General features: G+C 36.3%; 1 protein-coding gene and 1 pseudogene across 1 annotated transcript in view; both read right to left on the reverse strand.

Moving 5' to 3' along the window:
* LOC145683886 (choline/ethanolamine transporter flvcr2a-like) overlaps positions 1-22,968 on the reverse strand; it is a 193,117-nt gene that overhangs the window by 98,458 nt on the left and 71,691 nt on the right. The gene's annotated exons all lie outside the window — the stretch shown is intronic.
* Positions 4,343-4,633, reverse strand: LOC145665494 (histone H4-like; annotated as a pseudogene).

Here is a 22,968-nt window from a genome sequence, read left to right on the forward strand (position 1 = left end):
AAGTTATACTACTCGACGGGGAATCGAACCCCGATTTTCCGCTTGGAAGTCTGGTACTTTACCACTACACCACCGATTGCTTTACATATACTTTGTCCAACAAATGCTGTAATATTTCTTTCTAAGAACGATAGCACGAAAAATGTTTACTGCAGATCACTGAAGTGTTTCGAATGTCTGGTAAATCCCTTGCCCTTTCCCAACCAACAGTCGTAAATCGTCTCTATCATGATAAAGGTGTTTGCCTCCACATTCTTAAGCATTGCACATCTAATATGAGAAATCGATTCTTCACTATCACTTTGTAAAAAAATGGAGCTTTGGCCTGAACAAGATTTGAACCCATGCTGGACAGCTTTATTAATCGTAACTCCATTACGTTACCGCTACACTATCTCGCCACCTGAACCTAAAACCCAAATATTAGCTACTTCAACCTTGATCTTCGGAACGATCAAGCTTCTTCCTGTAAGCTTATTTGCACCTAAGTGCACAACGAAATTCATTTATTCAATGACCTGGAAAGAAATTAGTGCCCACTCGTAAAGGAAACAACATACAATCTACTAAAAATTACAGAAATAAAAACATATTATGCAGTAATTTCGCCGTGCTTATTCAAAAGTACGCGAATAATAATAATAATAATAATAATAATAATAATAATAATAATAATAATAATAATAATAATAATAATAACCTATATTATAAAATTAAAGTGACTGTGACTTATAATCTTTTGAAGCACCCGACTGATCTCGATCAAATATTCAACATTGATAATTTTCGGACGTGGGAGTATTTTTACCTATTCGTTTTGATGATGTTACTTAGAGGAGGGGGAGAATGGAAAATATAAAAAGTAAAGAAAACTTAATAAGTTTTGATCAAACGACCAATGTGGGTGAAATTTGCAACATGGATTACGTTTGTGCATGGAATGTTTCTTAACCATTTCACTTTGACGGTAAAGCTTAGGGGAGTGGAGGGGAGGGGAAAGATATTTAAAATTAACTAAAACTTAATAACTCTTGAACCACTCGACCTATCTAGCTCAATTTTTTTACAGATGAGGTTTCTGCCTGATGTTTTTTTTTTATTATTTCACTTTGACGCTAGAAATTAGAGAAGGGGAATGGGAAAGGGATATATATATATAATCCATATATAAAATATAATAAGGATATATAAAATATAATAAGTCTTGAACCACCGTACCAATCTCGATAAAATTTTCAATCTAGATGAAGTTCGAACTGGGGATGGTTTTCCTCATATCATTTAGATGGTGTAACCAAAGGAAGGGGGAAGGATAGCAATATTTAAAAGAGAACGAAGAATGACTTATATTAGTATCAAATCTATGATTTTTGGAGTCGCTGAGATAAACACTGACACATCTGATACCGTTCAAAATCCAAATTCAGCGCGCAACATGGAGGTGGGGCAGATATATAAAAATGATCAAAATAACCAATATCATTGTCGAACTCATAGTTTTCCGGGTGGATGAGATGAACAATGACACTGAAGATGCAGTGCTCCGTAACATGAGAAATGAAAAACTTATCGAAAAATGACCGATATCAAAGAGTGCTTTAGTAATAGAAAAAGTGACTGAATAACGAAGCATATTATTATTTTTTCTCAATTTAGCCCAGCAAAGCGACCAATTGTTGCTAGTAATAATTATAATACTACTACTACTACTACTACTACTACTACTACTACTACTACTACTACTACTACTACTACTACTAATAATAATAATAATAATAATAATAATAATAATTATTATTATTATTATTATTATTATTATTATTATTATTATTATTATTATTATTATTATTATTATTATTATTATTATTATTATTCGCGTACTTTTGAATAAGCACGGCGAAATTACTGCATAATATGTTTTTATTTCTGTAATTTTTAGTAGATTGTATGTTGTTTCCTTTACGAGTGGGCACTAATTTCTTTCCAGGTCATTGAATAAATGAATTTCGTTGTGCACTTAGGTGCAAATAAGCTTACAGGAAGAAGCTTGATCGTTCTGAAGATCAAGGTTGAAGTAACTAATATTTGGCGTTTAGATTCAGGTGGCGAGATAGTGTAGCGGTAACGTAATGGAGTTACGATTAATAAAGCTGTCCAGCATGGGTTCAAATCTTGTTCAGGCCAAAGCTCCATTTTTTACAAAGTGATAGTGAAGAATCGATTTCTCATATTAGACATGCAATGCTTAAGAATGTGGAAGCAAACACCTTTATCATGATACAGACGATTTACGAATGCTGGTTGGGAAAGGGCAAGAGATTTACCAGGACATTCGAAACACTTCATTAATCTGCAGTAAACACTTTTCGTGTTATCGTTCTCAGAAAGAAATATTACAGTATTTGTTGGACAATGTTTGGGTAAGGCAATCGGTGGTGTAGTGGTAAAGTACCAGACTTCCAAGCGGAAAATCGGGGTTCGATTCTCCGTCGGGCAATATAACTTTTTCGCATAAAATAAATGCTGCAAACAGAAATTTATCTTCTGTTGGGGAACTTACAAAGCATCCCTGGTGAGAATTGGAATAAACAGTGTGTGCGTTCTTCATCATACACTGTAATGATAAGTGTGTTTGATATTTATATTCGTCTCTCTCTCCTCTCTTTCTTGACGTTTCCCTATCCTGTCTTTGCATCTTTCACTTCTCCCACCTCTCTCTCTCTCACACACACACTTGATGTGCGTGTGCATGTTCCAAAGTTAAAACGGAGCAAGAGACCGATAGACCTGGTCAGGAAAATGTAATTAACTGGCAACTTCAGCGTCGAGTTTTTGTGCTCTGGGGATAACATCTCCAGTCCTGGTCATCTCTGAAAGAAATACTGTTTAAACGCAAGGGAATAAGCAAAATATCTTTTTATCATCTGGGTTACCGAGTCTCAGTCGAATTACCGGGTCACTATAGCTTTGAATCCTCGACCAAGTGGTGGTCTATAAGCTAACCAACATCATCCGACAGACACTATGATCCGTTTGAGCTCTAGCGTGTTCATTCTATTTGTGCAAATTACAACGTTATATCCACAAGAGAAGAAAGTGATGCTGGATGTTCGGAACAGATAAATCTTCGGAAAAGACTAGAAAATGGCAACCTCTTTGGTTATTTAAAAACAAAATTTTATTTATACTAGTTCCACACAAATTTGTTTCCATCCTATAATTCAATGTAATTTATTCATGTTGAAATTTGAAACATGCAATTTCTGCTACATCTATAAGGAACATCCAATTTTCCATTTGAACATTTGTAAGTTTTCATTATGATACGGTTTGGACTTTTAATATAGGATATTTCTGATAAAAAATACCAGTAAAATAGCACTCATTCAATTTTATATTTCTTTCTTTCTTCCTTTTTCTTTTCGTTTTTTTTCTTTTTTTTGTTCACTTTGCTTTAGTAGTCTGGAATGGAAGATGTAACCTACGTTACCTACTGGGTTTATTAGAATGTGGTTTGCATCAGTACGTCCAATGAACACTACTTAATTTACAACTGAACCACGTGGAAACAAAGCATGTGTTAAACTTTTGACATTATCTTAGATGTGTCTGTGAGATCTACAGTTCTACTGGAAATTGAGTATGCTATCCTTTATGAAAAGACTTAATGAATGTTTCAAGCATGCTCTATATATCAGAATAGTCATGAGAAAAATATATAAGAACAAACGTTATTTCTATATGACTGTTGGATTTCTGGTAACGGAACTTTATAATGTTAGGTTGTTTTCTTACTAAGTATAAAATTCCACATTTTTATCTGTTTTCCCTGTTCTTTTTCTTCTCTCTCCTCTTCTCTCTCTCTGCCTCATTTCTGAACCTATGTGCAATATACATTTATTGGTTTCAATTTTTCTTTGTATGTGTTTCAGTTTCTCCCTAAATCAACTTATGAATCTTGTTTCGTCTCGGTTTTATTTCATTTTATTGATACTAATACATGTGTAGTTTGAAATTAGAATTGCGTTCATGTTGTTAGGTAATTTTAGTATAGGAGAGAAGAAAGGAGGAGAGAGAGGGGGTCTCTTTACCAGACATGATTATAGGATAAGAAGGTGTATATTGGGTGGCCTAGCTGCACGGCGTTAGGTGTCGCAATTTTTTTGATGCGGAGTGTACCAATATCTAGTGTTCTGTAAGTTAACACGACATGTGAGATAGAAGCCTCGTTCATGAAGAATATATTATGACTTACAGAAAGATTATTGTGCGTGAATTGTTGGAACCACCAACAGTACTTAATATATGCTAATTTTATTTCAAAAACAGGAGATATCCAAACTTAACCTCCTTGCCTCTTCAAGGCATATACAACATACATAGCTGTCACCGTCTTCCTCTTAGCGTGCTCTGGGTACGTAATAGCCTCTCTGATTACTTCTTCAAGAATACTTTCAACACTCCTCGGGTCTCTTCATAAATGAGACCAGGGATACGCTTCACACCAGCACGACAAGCAAGACGTCTAATAGCGGGTTTGGTAATACTTTGAATCTTATCACGAAGAACTTTATGGTGGCGCTTTGGCACCTCACTTGCCAAGACCCTTGCCTCCTTTTCCACGCCCTGTCATTCTGATAAGCTTCTGCTTCGCTCACTGCAAACGAGAATTATCACCATTCGTCAAAATGGTCGGCCTCTCACCCCGAGGTTTATCCCGCACAATGCTGAGTTCACGAAATCGGTTGATTAAGCCATGAATATAATTGATTTACTGACTTTCTTACCGAAACAATTCTGAAATTGATCGTTTGCTACACTGTGCAATTTCGTTTCAAAATGTGCTCTAAAACACACACGCTCCTCCAGTGACACTCATTTTTCCAATTAGCGTAATTGAAACGGTCATCACACTGCACGTACTTTTTCTCCTCGCCACGACTAGTAGCGCCTATACCCAGCGCTATTTAATGGGTTGGTCTGCAATCAAGACCCTACTACACCAGTTCCGAACAGTATTACCGATTATGGCTCATCGTGTAGAAAATAAAAACATTATAAAGTTAGTTCAGTGGAGCTGGCTGGACTAATCGAGTGGTTTCAGGCTTTACGCTAACCAGCGGCACCTTTACATAGGGAGAAGCAGGCAATTATTATTATTATTATTATTATTATTATTATTATTATTATTATTATTATTATTATTATTATTATTATTATTATTATTATTATTATTATTATTATTATTATTATTATTATTTATTCTGTTAGGTTATTTCGAAAGAAACGTTCACCATGACGTCTGGTTTGAAACTTATCTCAGTAGCACAACGCACCAATGGACTGAGGTTATGCGTATAACGTAACCCACTCTGTACGCGTCCAACAAACAGGCTGTGGTGCTCAGATAATCCGGAGACAACGCGTTCTTAAATGAAAGTGACCACAATGAGAACACACAATTGCGACTGAGTTTCCTTTACGAATTCAAACTGGACATTTTGTACAGCAATTCACAAACAGCATTAGCAGTACGTTGGTGAAGGAACGCGCCATTCGGCGTTAATTTGTCATATTTCGTTCCGGTGACAGAGCATTACAAAATGAGCTTCTCGGGAATACCGCATAAGAAGATCCTCGGAAAAGTACTCGTGCCACAGCAGACGAGTTAGGGATACACAATACTACTGTCGTTCGGGGGCTCTGTAACCGGTAAGGTGAAAAAGTTGGATTCGTGGATGGCACAAAAGTTGATATGGCCAACAAAAGCGTCGGCTGGTGCTGAAAAAGTTGTATTCATGAATGTCACATGAGTTGACACGACCAACAAAACCGTCGTCTGGAGGTGAAAAAGTTGGACTCATGGATGTCACATGAGTTTACATGGCCAACAAAAGTATCATCTGGAGATATGCAGCTCTCTAAGTGTAAGACATAACTGGGAAGTTTCCTCTACAATTTTGGTATGGCAGTTGTAAACGATAAAGACACCGGTTCGATCTTGATTAGTTTAGGATAGTTTCCAAAACCTCTGGGAAATGCTGTTGTTGGTAATGTAATCTATAGTGGGGTTGATCCATTACGTCTTTCTCCATCGAGGCGAAATCATCACAGCAGATCGTTACAATGCTGAACTAAAATACACTGCAACTTTGACCAAGTGTCCACAATTATTCAGAAGATTTACTGTACTCATGTCGCATGACATAGAAGATTTACTGTACTTATGTCGCACGACAATGCATAGGGAAACGTCGCTCAAAAGTCGCAAAGACACTCCATGAGTTCCAGTATGAAATCCTACTTCATTCAGCATACTATTCTGACGTCTCTCCCATCTAGTACCATCTCCTCCCCCATCTCGAGCACTACATGGGAGGAATGACCTTCCCTATGATCGGGCGGTGGCACATCGCAGACTCCAAACTTCTTTCGCCACAGTACTCGTGAACGATGGCAAAACTGTGTGATTACAGACGGCAACTATACTGATTACCCAGGTATTATATTGACGCATTTCAGATAGACATTTCATTCGCACCACACTGAGATTTTTTCAGCAAAACGGGAAATATGAATATAATAATAATAATAATAATAATAATAATAATAATAATAATAATAATAATAATAATAATAATAATAATAATAATAGAATACAAAAAACTTGACTAATTAGGAAAAATAATACAACAAAGAAAGCACATCTAAAAATGAAACCATAATTTGACCATAAATACAAACCAGTAGCGGTACTGGAGAAAGAAACACACAATGACATAATCTACTGGTATAGAACTATTGTTGTCTACAAGACGAGACATAATGGGCCTTATGCAGAGTCGTTTTAACGCGTGGTTAGTGCTATAGTAAAGAGTTCGACTAACATATGTTTCCTGCAGTAGTCAGACCTTTAATATGACTCTAATCATACGTGAAAACGACTCTGTATAAGGCCCAATGTGTTTTTGGCTTGTTTAGTTGTCTCGTTTGGAAAATGTTCAGTCTTGTCTCGTCTTGATTCTCAAAAGATTCTATCTCGTCTCGTCTCTTTTTGAAAATGTCTCATCTCGTCTTGTAATCTTGACTTCTGGGCTTAGTCTTGGTAGACTTTTACTCTTAATAATGAGAAATTCAAATGCTATACAGAGAACTGTTGAATAGTTAGCATTAGTTGAAGAAAATACATAATCAATGTCCATATGCAAACAAACATAAAAATCATTCACGGTACAGAATTGCAAGTATTATAACAGATATTAACAAGGCAAATTTCCGGAGTACATACAACCTACGTTTTTACGCACACCACATTTTTTTTCTCTGTGTGTGAAATGCAAATACTTCTATGACTAAACTTCTGACCATCTTAGAGATAAAAATAGTGTTGACCACGAAACTAGTGCAATATCTCGTCTCGAAGAGACGAGATTGTCGGAATTCTCGTCTCGTCTCGAATGTCATATCGATTCTCGTGTTTCTCATTTTCAAGACGGGTCTCCTCTCGTGGCCAACATTAAATAAAACCATACGAAGAGTTCAAAGTAAAAGTAAAAATAAACCAGAAATAGCAGTAATGGATAGGACCAAGAAAAAAGCTCAACTTATAACAATACCGAACTAAACGAAAAAGAAAAATTAAAAAGCGAAGACAAAACTTTCAAACAATGCAAACAATTCGCATACCACATCAAAGAACAAAGGAATATTAACGAATGTTTTAATAGCTCCGTTAGTAATTTTTTACGCACAGGAGCTATGCACAAAACATTGCAAACAACATTTTAGAGAATTGAGACTAAACACAAGCATATGGAAAGAAGCTCAACGAATCATAATACTAGCAGCGGCAATCCAAATGAAATCGACCAATGATGGTTGCTGACAAAATCTAGTTTATTATTATTATTATTATTATTATTATTATTATTATTATTATTATTATTATTATTATTATTATTATTATTATTATTATTGTTATTATTATTATTTTACCTAAGTTTGTATCACATTTAGGGAGTTGAAAACAGGTATTCATTTCTTTTTCAGCCGCGCACGTTTTGTCGTATTGGCCATTTTGTATAGGCGCCTGAGCACATTTTGAACTTTTTAGTGCATTCCGTTAAACGTTGTAACTTTTTAGGTTTTAAAGATAATGAGTTCAAACCAAAACCATATGAAATATAATGAAATGGACAATATTCTATGTTCTGTGCACATTGAGACGTGCTTCAGAACATCGAGGAAAGATCCTCTGAACATTGAGGTTGGAAACCTAGAAATTGTAATTTTGGAATGTACATTTTGAAATTAAATAAATTAGACTCACCTTCAATTCTTTGTCTACGTAGAGACTAGGTAATAGACAACGTCCTAAACAAGCTCCAGATCTGAGAACTTGATTTTTTGGAAATTTTTAAACATTGCGAATTTTCGAAAATCGTGTGTTTTCACCATCAAATGTCTCAGGAAGAACAGAAGTGAAAAATCCCAAATTTGCACAACACAGACGATAGTTGTGCAGTAATAAGTGGGTAAAATTGCATCACTGATACTCGAGTAGTTTCTGAGTTATAAAGGTTTTCTTCACTGGGACTTAATATCAAGAAGCGCCATTGGAGTGAATATAAACTTTGTAGCAAAAGTCAAAATAACACGAAAGTAACGTTGAATGGGTAAAGTGTGCACATGAATCATATCTTGTACAAAAAACGAAAGTCGTCTGATATTTCTTTTCTGCCTATAGCGCTGCTGTTAAGACACCAGTGAGGTAAATAGTTGACTAAGTTGTGCTACAGAGTTTGGCACTGATATTGAAAGTACGACCTGTAGGAGTTGTGAATGTTAGGGGCACATAAATCAAAGGGCAGAATATGTTATGAAACTATACACATACCGTTGAAACAAAAAGAAGAAAAAGAGAAGAATTAAAAACAGAAGATTCTAGATTGAATAGAACAACATGTATATAAGTGACTGCTGAATTGTTTTGTAATGATAGTGTTTCAGGTATTATAGATTTAAAGGCAATACGTAATAAAAAGTGGGCACTGTTACACGATATTTTATGTTTTATTATAAGCATTTAAAAAGGATAACAAATGGTGCAGTCGGTAGGATTGCTTAGTAACAAAGCCATGTACCGAGAACCTCTTTTTGTTTATTTAAAGTGTGATGAGCAAATGGTAAAGTTTTTGGTTGATACGGGAGCAGCTGTTTCTGCTATAGGTTATCAATCGCCTTTATTAAAGGAAACTTTGATTGAAAATTTTCAGGGTCGTTTGAATAATGCGGACGTATCTCCTATTGACACTGTGGGAAAGTGTAGTGTTATGGTAGAACACAAAAGTTACAAGGGTCGTTTAACTTTAATGGTAGTTAAACAAGAAACATTCCTTCCTATTTTAGGAAGAAGTTGGCTTGACGAGATAGTACCTGAGTGGAGGAAACAATGGTTTGAGATGTTTGATATTACTAGTGATCTGAGACATATGGAAGCAGTAGACACCCAAACAGTAAATTTATTGCAAGCACAATTATTAAATCAATTTGAGGAAGTTTTTAAAGGATCCATTGATGTTCCTATTAAGAATTTTAAAGTGAATATTCCGGTTAAACCAGGGGCTACGCCTATCTTTAGAAAAGCATATGATATACCTTATGCGTTACAAGATCAAGTAAAAAGTGAGTTGGATAAACTATGTAACGCAGGTGTTTTAAGAAAAATTACGCAAGCGGATTGGGCGACGCCTATGGTTATAGTGAAAAAGAAAAACGGCTCCATAAGATTGTGTTTAGATTTTAAAAGGACCCTTAATTTAGTAACGGAAAGAGTAAGCTATCCTTTGCCAAAAATACAGGACGTACTCAATAAGTTAACAGCAGCTAAATATTTTGTATTGCTGGATTTAAAGCAGGCCTATTTACAACTTGAAGTTCAATAAAGCTCTCTAAAATACTTAGTTGTAAATACTCCCTGGGGCTTATATTTACATCACAGATTGCCTTTCGGTTTGAACTGCTCAGCTCAAATATTTCAGCAGTTCATGGATATAGTAACTAAAGATTTGGAAGGAATAATTTGTTATCTGGACGATGTGTTAATATGGGGAAGCACTTTAGAAGAATGTCATAAAAGAACTACTCAAGTTTTGCAAAAATTCAAGGAGTACAGTATTCAGGTCAATAAAGACAAAAGTATTTTCTTTGTACAATCTATTACTTATTTAGGTTATGACATTTCACAACAAGGTATTTTACCTGCGAAAGACAAAATGCAGCCAATTTTGGATACACCCCCTCCAAAAAACATTCTGCAGTTACAGTCGTTCATGGGAATGTTGAATTTCTATCATAGACATTTACCTTCTTTACCTACTAATATTCCTTCGTTATACGGTTTATTGAAGAAAGGTGTCAGGTGGGAGTGGTCCAGTAAGCATGAACAAGAATTCCAATTAGCAAAAGACCTGTTAAAGGAAGCTAGGATCTTACATCCTTTTAAAGAAGATGCTAAAGTTGTTTTAATGACGGATGCTTCACCAGATGGAGTGGGGGCAGTATTATATAACGAAGTTGAAGGTCAACTGAGGACAGTTGCTTGTGCATCAGCTACACTCTCGGAGGCAGAAAAAAATTATTCTCAGTTTGAAAGGGAAGCTTTAGCCATAATTTTTGGGGTGCGGAAATTCCACAAATTTCTTTTCGGAAGGTATTTTAAAATTTTAACTGATTCACAGCCTGTAAAATGGATTTTCGGGTTGAAAACTGCACCTGATGGTGCTTCTCCGAGAATACAAAGATGGTTTCTGTTATTAACAAATTATGATTTTGACATTGTATATAGTAAATCGGTGAAATTAGCAGATTATTTATCAAGATTCCCTCTAAGAGTGCCGACAGAGGAGGAAAATGTAGCACCTGAATTTATTAGCGAAATCTCGTCCACTATTTTGGAGAAAGAGGAGATAATGGAAGAATCCAGGAAGGATCCCACGATTTTGAAAGTTAAAGAATGGATGATGAGAGGTTGGCCAAATAAATTGCCTTCTTGTTTCGATTTCAAGGAATATCAAGACATGTTTAAAAAACGTTTTCAGTTAGAGTGGCAGGAAGATTGTGTTTTTTGGAGAGGAAGGGTGTTAATACCTAGAAGGTTAAGAGATCAATACATGAGAAAATTACACCAAGATCATATGGGTGAATATGCTACGCTAAAATTAGCATCTGAAGAAGTTTGGTGGCCTGATATGATGAATGATTTACGTTGTTTCTTAAGAAATTGTGAGATTTGTGCGGCAGTGGCTAATAATGTTCCTAAGACTAACTACTCTTCTTGGCCTGCATCTAGTAAACCTTTTGCTCGAATGCATATAGATCACTGCCAATTATTGGGTTTTATATTTCTAGTTATTGTCGACACGTTTTCACATTGGATTAAGGTGTGGAGAGTAGATTCTACAAATACAGAAACTACGTTAGAATGTTTGGAGGAACTGTTTGCATTAGTTGGGTTTCCTGAATCTATAGTAACAGATAACGGACCACCTTTCAATGGTCAGAAATTCCAAGAATATTGTAGAAAACGAAATATTAAGTTATTAAATACACCACCTTATTCCCCGGAGAGCAATGGTAGCGCTGAAAGAGCAGTGCAGACATTTAAAAGGTTACTAAGGAAACGGTATATTCAAAATGGATACAAAGTTAGCAAACAAGCTGTGGCCCAGTGGTTAAAGGAAATTAACTATGCTTTGTTACACACTCCTTTGAAAACCATACAATCATCACCTGCTTCGCTGATATTTGCTTTTAAACCAACTACTTGGTATAATGTTGGTGTAACAGTTCCGAACGAAGTAAAAGACTGGAGTGTAAGTAAAGATAAACCCGAACGTACTGCTATGGAAGGTAAAATTATTTGGGTAAGAAACTACAAGACAAACTTTCCTAAATTTATTAAAGGAAATTTCGTTAGATACACTGGTTCTAATACAATGGACGTTCTTGTTAATGGTTCAGTTCGGAGATGTCATATTCATCAAGTTAGAATGACGGACCCATTTTTTCAAGCAAAATGAGAGGACAAAAGTAAACTTTACAACGCCATTTTTCAGGAGGAATTACAGTAAGGATAGTCTAGGTCCTTCTGGCGTAGATAGGAGAATTGATAATGCTTTTCTTAAAAAGAACTTGTCAGAGGAACGGATATTAGAAGATAAAGATGAAACAGTGAGTAGAAGACCACAACGAATACGTAGACCTCCGGACAGATGGGGGTATGAATAAACATTTTTTTTGAGGGGAGAAGGATGTTAGGGGCACATAAATCAAAGGGCAGAATATGTTATGAAACTATACACATACCGTTGAAACAAAAAGAAGAAAAAGAGAAGAATTAAAAACAGAAGATTCTAGATTGAATAGAACAACATGTATATAAGTGACTGCTGAATTGTTTTGTAATGATAGTGTTTCAGGTATTATAGATTTAAAGGCAATACGTAATAAAAAGTGGGCACTGTTACACGATATTTTATGTTTTATTATAAGCATTTAAAAAGGATAACAGTGAACTCTGTGGATGTGAGTTTCCAGCGAACCTTAGTGATTGTCACCCACACTTTGTCATACGTACATAGTTTAAAAGAGGTTCTCGGGCCATGAGGATGGAAAAAGTGATCAAAAAGATCGTTATTTTCCTGACTGATGTCTTTAATTCTCCAATCCACCATTTCTGTCATAAATACAGGCTACAGTATCATTAGGTGCAAATGAGCAAATGACAACATGCTATGTTCTGGAAATACTGAAGTACTGCAATCAGTAAATTCATCTAATTGTGTGTGTTCATAACATCTGATTTGTGTTTTCGTCAGGGGTACAAATCTATGATATGATCTGGCGTTAATAATTCTTTTACAAGTAGCAAATCTCGAATTTCTTGCTGTTTGACTGCACTTCTTCTGATGAAACATAGATAAATTGTATACCTGAGATACTATATCAACACATCTGTTTAAAAAATCGTGAATTTCATATCACTGCAACAACTTATAACTCAGAAACTACTCAAGTCTCAGTGATGCAATTTTACTCACTTGTTACTGGTAAGTAACAAGTAACTATCGTCTATTTGGTACAAATTTGGGATTTTTCACTTCAGTCCTCCCTGAGATATTTGACGGTGAAAATACACGATTTTCGAAAATTCGCAATGTTTAAAAATTTCCAAAAAATCATGTATAATGTTCTTAGATTTGAAACTTGTTTTGGACGTTGTTTACTATCTAGTCTCTATGTAGACAAAGAATTGAATGTGAGTCTTATTTATTTCGTTTCAAAATGTACACTCTAAAATAGCGATTTCTAGGTTTCTAACCTAAATGTTCAGAGCTTCTTTTCTTGACGTTCTGAAGTACGTCTCAATGTGCACAGAACATAGAGTGTTGTCCATTCCATTATCTTTCATATGGTTTTGGTTTGAACTCATTATCTTTAAAACCTAAAAAGTTACAGCGTTTAACGGAATCCTCTGAAAAGTGCAAAATACGCTCAGGCGCCTATACAAAATGGCCGCCACAAACAAACCTGTGCGGTTAAAAAAAATAGATGAATACCCGTTTTCAACTCCCTAAATATGGTACAATCTTAGGTTTTAAAAAATTCAAAAATGAATAAATTTTGTCAGTAACCTTTGACCTGGAAATTAGTCGATTTCATTTGGATTGACCCAGCAACGTGAGGATGATTAAAGATCTCTCCAAAATCAGGAATCAGAACCCAGAAATTGACTTTAATCCACTTGGAGCCAAACAAAAGAAAATAAACAAATCCAGAACAACCTCTGGCGTAAATCTCTTTAGGGTGCTTAAGGCCTATCAGCCGGATTGTGACATTCAAATCTTTGGGGTAGTGTGTGGACAGCACATTGACTCCCCTTGTCTTTAATGTTGGGTTTCTAGATTGTACTTCTTTCATTTAAGTTGCTCCTCAATTGTCCTCGCGACGCTGGGTAGACGCCGCAAAGTGAACATCATCTGATGAATACAAAGTGTCACCCACCTATCCTCAGACGACACCCGAGACTGCTTGACTTCGTTAATCTTAGGAGTAATATTTTTAAAATTCTAGATTATGATGATATGATTTACACCTTTGACCAGGAGAAAGCGCGAGGGGAACGTCTCAGGCAGTTACCTCATATTGGTGAGTAACGAAATCAATCATTATTTTATTTCATTAAAACCGAAATTATAAAGCCTAGTATTACGCCTCATGAAAAAAAATCAAAAAAGTTAATTTGCTTTTCGAGTTAATGAGTTAATGAGTTAATGAGTTCGAAAAGTTAATGAGTTTTCTTTGGACGAAGTTTTCCAAAAATGTCATAGTTTTCTTCGCATTTTTCAAATAATTTTTTTCAAGAATAATTGCACCACAACATGATTTAATTTAAGAAATTGGAACAACAAAATCTAGTGTAGTGGCCCGTAACTTTTATGTTTTTAATTTCCAATCCTGGCCGTGACAAACACAATGAGACGACTTCATCTGTAGCACCAGTATTATGACACAATGTTACGTATACGTATTTTTCTTTCTTTGTGTATAAACTTACTTCGAAATCGATGTATCGTATTTTCTCAATATAAGCCTTCAGTTATATGTTTCCTGGGCCGGATTCAGGGTTGTGCACTGGTGCACATGCACCCTTCCTTCATTATAAAGATACACTATCTATAATGAGAAGCTAGCAGTGAAAATACCAACACTTCTCGGAAATTTCTGCCGTCATGTTTCCGTTTGGGGCACTGGCGTCAAACCTCACAGACTCGTGCCACCTGGTTTTTTAATTCTACCATATTTTTTTCAAAACATACACTAAAATGTAACATTTGTATTGAAATTCGCAATATATCTGTTTAATATGCGTAATACAAAATAAAATTATAAACAAAAAATAATCAAAAATTATTTTAGGTAAAGATTTAAAATTTAACAAATGGGTCTGTGAGACTAGGCGCCAGTGCCGAAAAGAAAGCGGAATTTTGCCAAAGCAAGAGTTAAGTCGCTTTTCTGAAGGTTGAAGGAAAAGGATTCACCAAGCAAAACAATTTAACATTTCTTAAGTAGGGAAGAAAACAAGCCAGGAGAGAAGAACCGAGACCAGACACTGAGCATTTCCAGGACAACTTTTCATTCACACCACAGATGTCTAAAGGCATTTTAAAAATTCAAATTTAATTCAAATGTACTAATTGTTATTGGTGCACCCTCGTCAGAAAATTTTGGATCCGGCCCTGTATGTTTCTCCTAGTCCTGCTCAACTGTGTCTGCTCTACAAGCTATTTATGACAGAGTCGTCTAAGTTCTTTCACTTATTAAAATTAGAACAACTCTACTTCATATCTTAATCCTCTGGCCATTCCAAATAATTCAAGCTTCATCCCTCCTCATTAGCGATCCATCATTGAAAGGGGAAACCTTCGTTAAGCTAATTAAAAGTAATCTCATGACTTGCTCCGAGACGTCCGCTGCGGTCAGGCAAATTTATAAACGAAGCTTGTAATAATGTTCGAGTCTCCACTCCACTTCCAATCCTCTTGAAGTAATGAGAGAGCGCTGAGTCAGATGATAATAAAGGAAACACTAGTCTTGCATATGACCCTGACATACTACCCTCTTCACTACCACTAAAAGAATTTGCTTCTTCCAGTTCTTAATACTTTGAACGTTATTAAACGTTATGTAAAATGTAATACATATCTCGATGTGCTACCTGTGTTTTTCTGCTCTATATTTCATTTAAACAGTCATTAAAATATGTGTAAGCCAGTGATGCCAACTCGTGGGGAAAATCCCATATTGCGGGATTTTTGGCAATGATTTTTCGAAATGGGATAAAGGATTTTTTTTTTAAATAATTGGCAGAATTTATGGGATTTTTCATATATGTATTCCTTGGACGAGTAGACAAATGAATTTTCAACAAAAATGAAAGTAATTCTAATTGTCAAATTTTGTTACTATAAAATGCATGTTAAAGTAATTTACGTAGTGACTTGGGAATCTCAAAAAAACAATCGCTAAAGAAACGTTAATTATACTCTGGTATTTATTAAAAAGAAAAATGAAAAAAAAAGAACAGAATTAAGGGAAGAAGGCAAAGCGAAAAACGTTCAACTTCTAAATCGTTCCGTACGAAATGACTGAAAAATGAAGTTATATCTAGTTTTATTACGTTCAGTCGAAGATCAATGCACAAAATCGCGATGGAAATTCTGAACTTACAACAAAATGTACTTATTTTCATCAGTGTTTTTAATTGCCTCTTTCAATTATGGAAAATGTGTATTCATAAGGTGTTTGATAAACGTAGACGATCGAAATTTTTTGATACTTCACTCATATATTTTAACTGTTCACGTTTTCAAAGTTTACGAAATTCTGTTATTAGTATAGCGTGGGAAATTCAAGAGTAAAATGGGAACTTTTGCCTTTCGAGATGGAATTTTATAACGTTTTAGGTTTACATCACTGTGTGTAACTTCGTACTTAACCTTCTTAGCAAAACTTAAGAATTATGATACACTGTATGCATTTGCAGTGAAATTAGCGTAAAGGTGCAAGACAAGAAAGAATTTTGTGTCGAGATCTGAGTCAACAAAGAATTCTTCCAAAGGAAACATCTTTTCCAAGACGAGACATCACTTTCGAAACGAGTCAGCTTCAAGTCTTGTTTCGTACTCAATCTCAAATACTAATTATTATGTTAATATACCGTACGTATCAACGGCGCCGACTTTCCAAAATTTATGTGGGTGCATATCAATGGCAGGTCGTATTAGCCTATATGTTTTCAGGGAAGTCTCAATGTTCGATTGATTTATTTTTAGTTAAAATCTTTTATGAACACTGACATAAATGCCTGCGCTGTGATAAAATAAAATATTCCGGTACTATAAGGATAAGTTAGGGCTGCCCTAGCTCAGTCGGTAACACGGCTGACCTAAACGCAAGAGAAACGAGCTCAAACCCGGGTCCAAACTAAAAATCTTGTGGGTGCTCTTCACCCACAAGATTATTTCTGTGGGTGCCGGAGCCCCGGAGCACCCACGTAGTCGGCGCGCATGGTACGTATAAAATAAATCTGCACAGAAATATTTGAAAGATAAATTGTTAAATATACGCAAGTTTTACATGCATTTTTATCTTTTATTTGGAATAAGTAATTTGTATTTTTAAATTATCAAACTTACAGCAGGCTTGAACTGAACCTATGGACGGAAAATGGGAGTTGATAATATTAAGTGCCAACCTCGAAATAGATTATTGGTGATCTATTAGTTACCGTTTGTGGAATGGACTCGGAAATCCATTCTCCAATGTGAATCCATTCTCCAATTAGGTCGTATAACTAATAGAATATTATCTTTTTCAGTTAAAATACCGTATATCTAGATCTATTTCATATTTTCTTAAGTAAGTTGACAAGAGCAACGCAAGTAGGTACTAGCCCTTTGTACTCTTAAAGAACGAAAGTGTAAGAAGGGATTTGATTCCTTGCTCATGAACATCTTAAAATTCTGTCTGGAAAATTGTGTAATCAGATTTTTGAATAATAAATTCGCAAAACAAATAAATAGAAAAGGTAGTATTAATCATAGCAATGAATAATGAGGCTTCTTTTGTAGAAGTTATATTGAAACTGGGGATTTATGAACAACTTTTTAATTACTCACATGCCATTAAATGTATGTTATCATTCTTAGAAAATGAAAGGCAGTAAATACTACAAACATATACTGCGATATTTAAAGAAATACGCAATTGCAATATTAATTGCTTTGAATTGCAATTAAAACACAATTCCTATAGCTTTCTTAACTCCATGGGAAGACAACCAATACGTACTCACGCAACGGCAAATATTATATGACACCATTTATTCTGTGAACCAGTAATTTATACAAAAACTTTGCATTTCTAAATGAAATACATTAAGGGATCACTTCAAAAAAGTGAGAGCAATTGCCCCGTCTTGCTCTCCTAATCACCGCCCCTGTCTGAGACATTGAGCTTACGCTCACTTTGTATTATCAATCGCCTTTAGCTTTACAGGGCATAAACATTGAATATGCTTTCTGTATGCAGGGGCGGATCCAGGACCGACTTCTGGGGGGGAGGGCGGTGGGTTGTCATACTGCTACTTTTAAGGGCTCCAAACTTTGGGATGGGTTTTATTTATATATATACAATAAGAAATTTTCCTCTTCTGGAAGGGGGGGGGGAGCGATCGCTCCGATCGTCCCCCTGGATCCGTCCTTGTCTGTATGTGTGGCTCCTTGTTCGATTCTGAATTGATTCTCAATTTCTCTGCATATCTGTAAGTTTTTGGAATACAAAAATATTTTGCATAACACAGATAACTGGTTTTAAGAAACATCCACGCTATATAAACCAAGTTATTTGAAGTCTACTTACAAAGGGTTTTAATTGAATGTGTTTATCATTTTTTAAGAATTAGAATAATTCTACAATATTAGTATTAAACGGGGCCAATTAATAGATCTTATTCAACTGATCAAAATAATACTGGTGATATAAATTCTCATGAGTAGTTTTCGAGAAAAATCTAGGAGAAACTATTTTTATTGTAATTCTAAAAAATAATGCTCTACGATAATCACGCCACCTATAAAGATTAAATTAATCTTAAAGTAAATCCTCATAAAACAGCCCATTGTGACACTAGCAAAATAACCATGTACATTATGTTTATTGAAATATAGTTCAAAATTATGATTAAATGTTGAACTGTATTCAATTTTTTGTTCAATTATAATAAGGCACCCAGACATAAGACATATTTCAATCAATAGAGGGCATTGGGCTGAACATACGTAGTTGACATGCTTAAAGGCAAATTGTGACGCGACAGTTTTCGAGAAATTTGAAAAAGCCACCTAATTTCTATGGCGTTATATTAAAAAAAGTACGTTGTTCGTTGCCAACCTCATGCAATAGATTTCTGTTGGAATTGATTACGAGGGCTATCCAGAAAGTAGATTACGTTTTGGAATAAAAAATCAACAAAGTATAGGAAACAAATTTTATTATATACAGATGAAAGCCACACACAAATACTACTTTTCGACATAGTCACCATTCAAATTAAGGCATTTATCGTAACGATGTACGAGCTTGGAAATTCCTTCGTCGAAAAATTCGGCCGCCTGCGACTTCAACCACTTCGTTACCTCTTCTTCTAGCTTTTCGCTGATGATTTCGTGCAACAAACTTCGCGAAATTTGTGGAAAACTCAAAGAAAGTTCCGTTATTGTGAACTTTCGATTTTCACGGACTTTAACATCGACTTTTTCGACAAGTTCGGCAGTCACTTTGCTGGGTCTCCCACTTCGATCTTCGTCGTGAACATTGGTGGTTCGGCCATTTTAAAATCTTATGACCCACTGTCGCACTCCACCTTCAGTGATAATGTTGTCCCCATACACTTCACACAGCTGCCGATAGATTTCTATCGGTTTACAGTTTTTTGCTGTCAGAAACCTTATTACTGCACGCACCTCGCAGCTCGCGGGATTTTCAATTAACGCAGACATTTCAAACCGTCACAGTATCTTAACGGAGCACAGCACGAACCTCTCACTAGCACGGCTAGATGCCGACTGAGCTGCGCAACGCTCTGACCCCAAGATGGCCGCGCTAGCCCCGCCCCTAGCGGACACAGACGAAAACGTAATCTACTTTCTGGATAGCCCTCGTATTTATTTATGAGCCATAAATTATTACGTAATAGATGGTATTCCTGCTTGATTTCTCCAAACACTGACACACAACTCAACAGTGACGCACATATTACTTGTAAACAAAATTTAAAATATACATATCGGGTGTTCTAAAAATCGTGCCCACGGACCACATAGCACTACTCTAACAGTCAAAATAAAGCGAAAAATATATATCATTTATACCTTTCGGGTCTTCGTCTGGAAATGCAAATGAAATGAAATGAAATCTTCATGTTTTACGTCCCACGTTATGCCGGTTAGGCTAAAGGAGACGGCGATGAAGAGAAATGAATGAAATTGTAGAATGAAAAAACTGGGAGGAAACGGGAGAACCCGAGAAAACCCACGCACACGGTATTCGTCCACCACAAAGTTCACTTGGCGGGATCATCTGGGATCGAACCAAGGACCCCATGCACCAGTGGTGAACACTCTACTACTGACAAGAGAACATCTTATATTGATAGAAGCATTGCCCAATCAAACAATGCACAATCGATAGAGGAGTGAAGAAATATGAGAAATCCAACGTTTTGCGGCCGACACCCAGAAACACAGGAGATACAGAGGAAAGAACGATCTAGAATCATGTGAAGATAGCAATGCAAAAGATACACTGACACAGAAATAACTTCAAAATGATTAAAGTAATCAAAATGATATTTACACAACAGTATAGTCAGCAAATATTGTACTAAGAGACGTGCTCAATAACATCATATGTAATGCAGTGTTGCCAACTGAGCACAAAATGAAGTTTTGTTAAATGACCCAGAAAACAAATTATAACTTCTAGCAAATCTAATTATGAGTAGAACCACATCTGTGAGGTCTTGATGTACAGTGTTGCTAACGTTTGAAGATAGGCCTATATGAGTTCCTATATGAAGTTTTGTGTGTTGTGTTTGATACTATTCTGATTTTCCATTTGGGTATAACTGCTTCGACACTATGCTTCACCCCTTATTTTCGTACTTCAGTGATCATATTCTTGTTTGTGGTCTCATATTTTGGTTTTAACTAGTTCGATTCGTGTACTGTATGTAGGCTTCTACATCCAAGATTCATAAAGAAATTCATATGACCTATCCTCAAACGTTGCTAACAATTTATATCAAGATGTCACAAGTATGGTTCTACTCATAATTAGATTTGCTAGAAGTTATAATTTGTTTTCTGGGTCATTTAACAAAACTTCATTTTGTGCTCAGTTGGCAACACTGCATTACATATGATGTTATTGAGCACGTCTCTTAGTACAATATTTGCTGACTATACTGTTGTGTAAATATCATTTTGATTACTTTAATCATTTTGAAGTTATTTCTGTGTCAGTGTATCTTTTGCATTGCTATCTTCACATGATTCTAGATCGTTCTTTCCTCTGTATCTCCTGTGTTTCTGGGTGTCGGCCGCAAAACGTTGGATTTCTCATATTTCTTCACTCCTCTATCGATTGTGCATTGTTTGATTGGGCAATGCTTCTATCAATATAAGATGTTCTCTTGTCAGTAGTAGAGTGTTCACCACTGGTGCATGGGGTCCTTGGTTCGATCCCAGATGATCCCGCCAAGTGAACTTTGTGGTGGACGAATACCGTGTGCGTGGGTTTTCTCGGGTTCTCCCGTTTCCTCCCAGTTTTTTCATTCTACAATTTCATTCATTTCTCTTCATCGCCGTCTCCTTTAGCCTAACCGGCATAACGTGGGACGTAAAACATGAAGATTTCATTTCATTTCATTTGCATTTCCAGACGAAGACCCGAAAGGTATAAATGATATATATTTTTCGCTTTATTTTGACTGTTAGAGTAGTGCTATGTGGTCCGTGGGCACGATTTTTAGAACACCCGATATGTATATTTTAAATTTTGTTTACAAGTAATATGTGCGTCACTGTTGAGTTGTGTGTCAGTGTTTGGAGAAATCAAGCAGGAATACCATCTATTACGTAATAATTTATGGCTCATAAATAAATACGAGGGCTATCCAGAAAGTAGATTACGTTTTCGTCTGTGTCCGCTAGGGGCGGGGCTAGCGCGGCCATCTTGGGGTCAGAGCGTTGCGCAGCTCAGTCGGCATCTAGCCGTGCTAGTGAGAGGTTCGTGCTGTGCTCCGTTAAGATACTGTGACGGTTTGAAATGTCTGCGTTAATTGAAAATCCCGCGAGCTGCGAGGTGCGTGCAGTAATAAGGTTTCTGACAGCAAAAAACTGTAAACCGATAGAAATCTATCGGCAGCTGTGTGAAGTGTATGGGGACAACATTATCACTGAAGGTGGAGTGCGACAGTGGGTCATAAGATTTAAAAATGGCCGAACCACCAATGTTCACGACGAAGATCGAAGTGAGAGACCCAGCAAAGTGACTGCCGAACTTGTCGAAAAAGTCGATGTTAAAGTCCGTGAAAATCGAAAGTTCACAATAACGGAACTTTCTTTGAGTTTTCCACAAATTTCGCGAAGTTTGTTGCACGAAATAGTGTTATTGAGCATGTTTGTGGGTTCAATGTTTGCTTACTATACTGTTGTGCAAATGCCATTTTGATTAATCAGTTTCAAGTTCTTTCTGTGTCACTGTGTTTGCCGGCGTTTACCGTAGTGTTGCAAATTCAGCTCATGCACGCTGGCGAAGATCTTCAATGTCATGCACGGGCCGCGTATACAGAGACTCTTCGCATAATCCCACAGGAAAAAAATCTAAGGTATTCAGGTCGGATGAATGTGGGGGTCATGCTCGTCTGCTGCCACGATCTATCCACCTGCGTGGAAATGTCTCGTTCAGATATGCGCAAATAGTGTGACGTTGAATAGGCAGGGAGGCCGTAGGCCCTGGGTCAGAAACTGGAGATACGATATTGCTTGCGTTCAATCGCTGTTGTAAGAAGTGTGGTCCTACAATGTTGTCACCAATAATACCAGCCCACGCATGCGATTGGAAACGCTGATCATGCTTCGTCTCTACAATTGCATGCGGGTTGTTGGTTGCCCATCGATGGCTATTGTGGACATTTGTGATGCCATCCCATATGAATGCCTCATCCGAGAACAACACCTGTGCTAGAACTTTTCTCCGCGTTTCATTCACTTTCATTGTGCCCCCTGGCGCCGCCACTGTTTCGCCATCACTTATGCATAATTGAATTCTTCGGATAGGGGT

This window comes from Thermobia domestica, chromosome 1, assembly GCF_964235325.1.
Source record: "Thermobia domestica chromosome 1, izTheDome1.hap1.1, whole genome shotgun sequence".
Lineage (NCBI taxonomy): Eukaryota > Metazoa > Arthropoda > Insecta > Zygentoma > Lepismatidae > Thermobia > Thermobia domestica.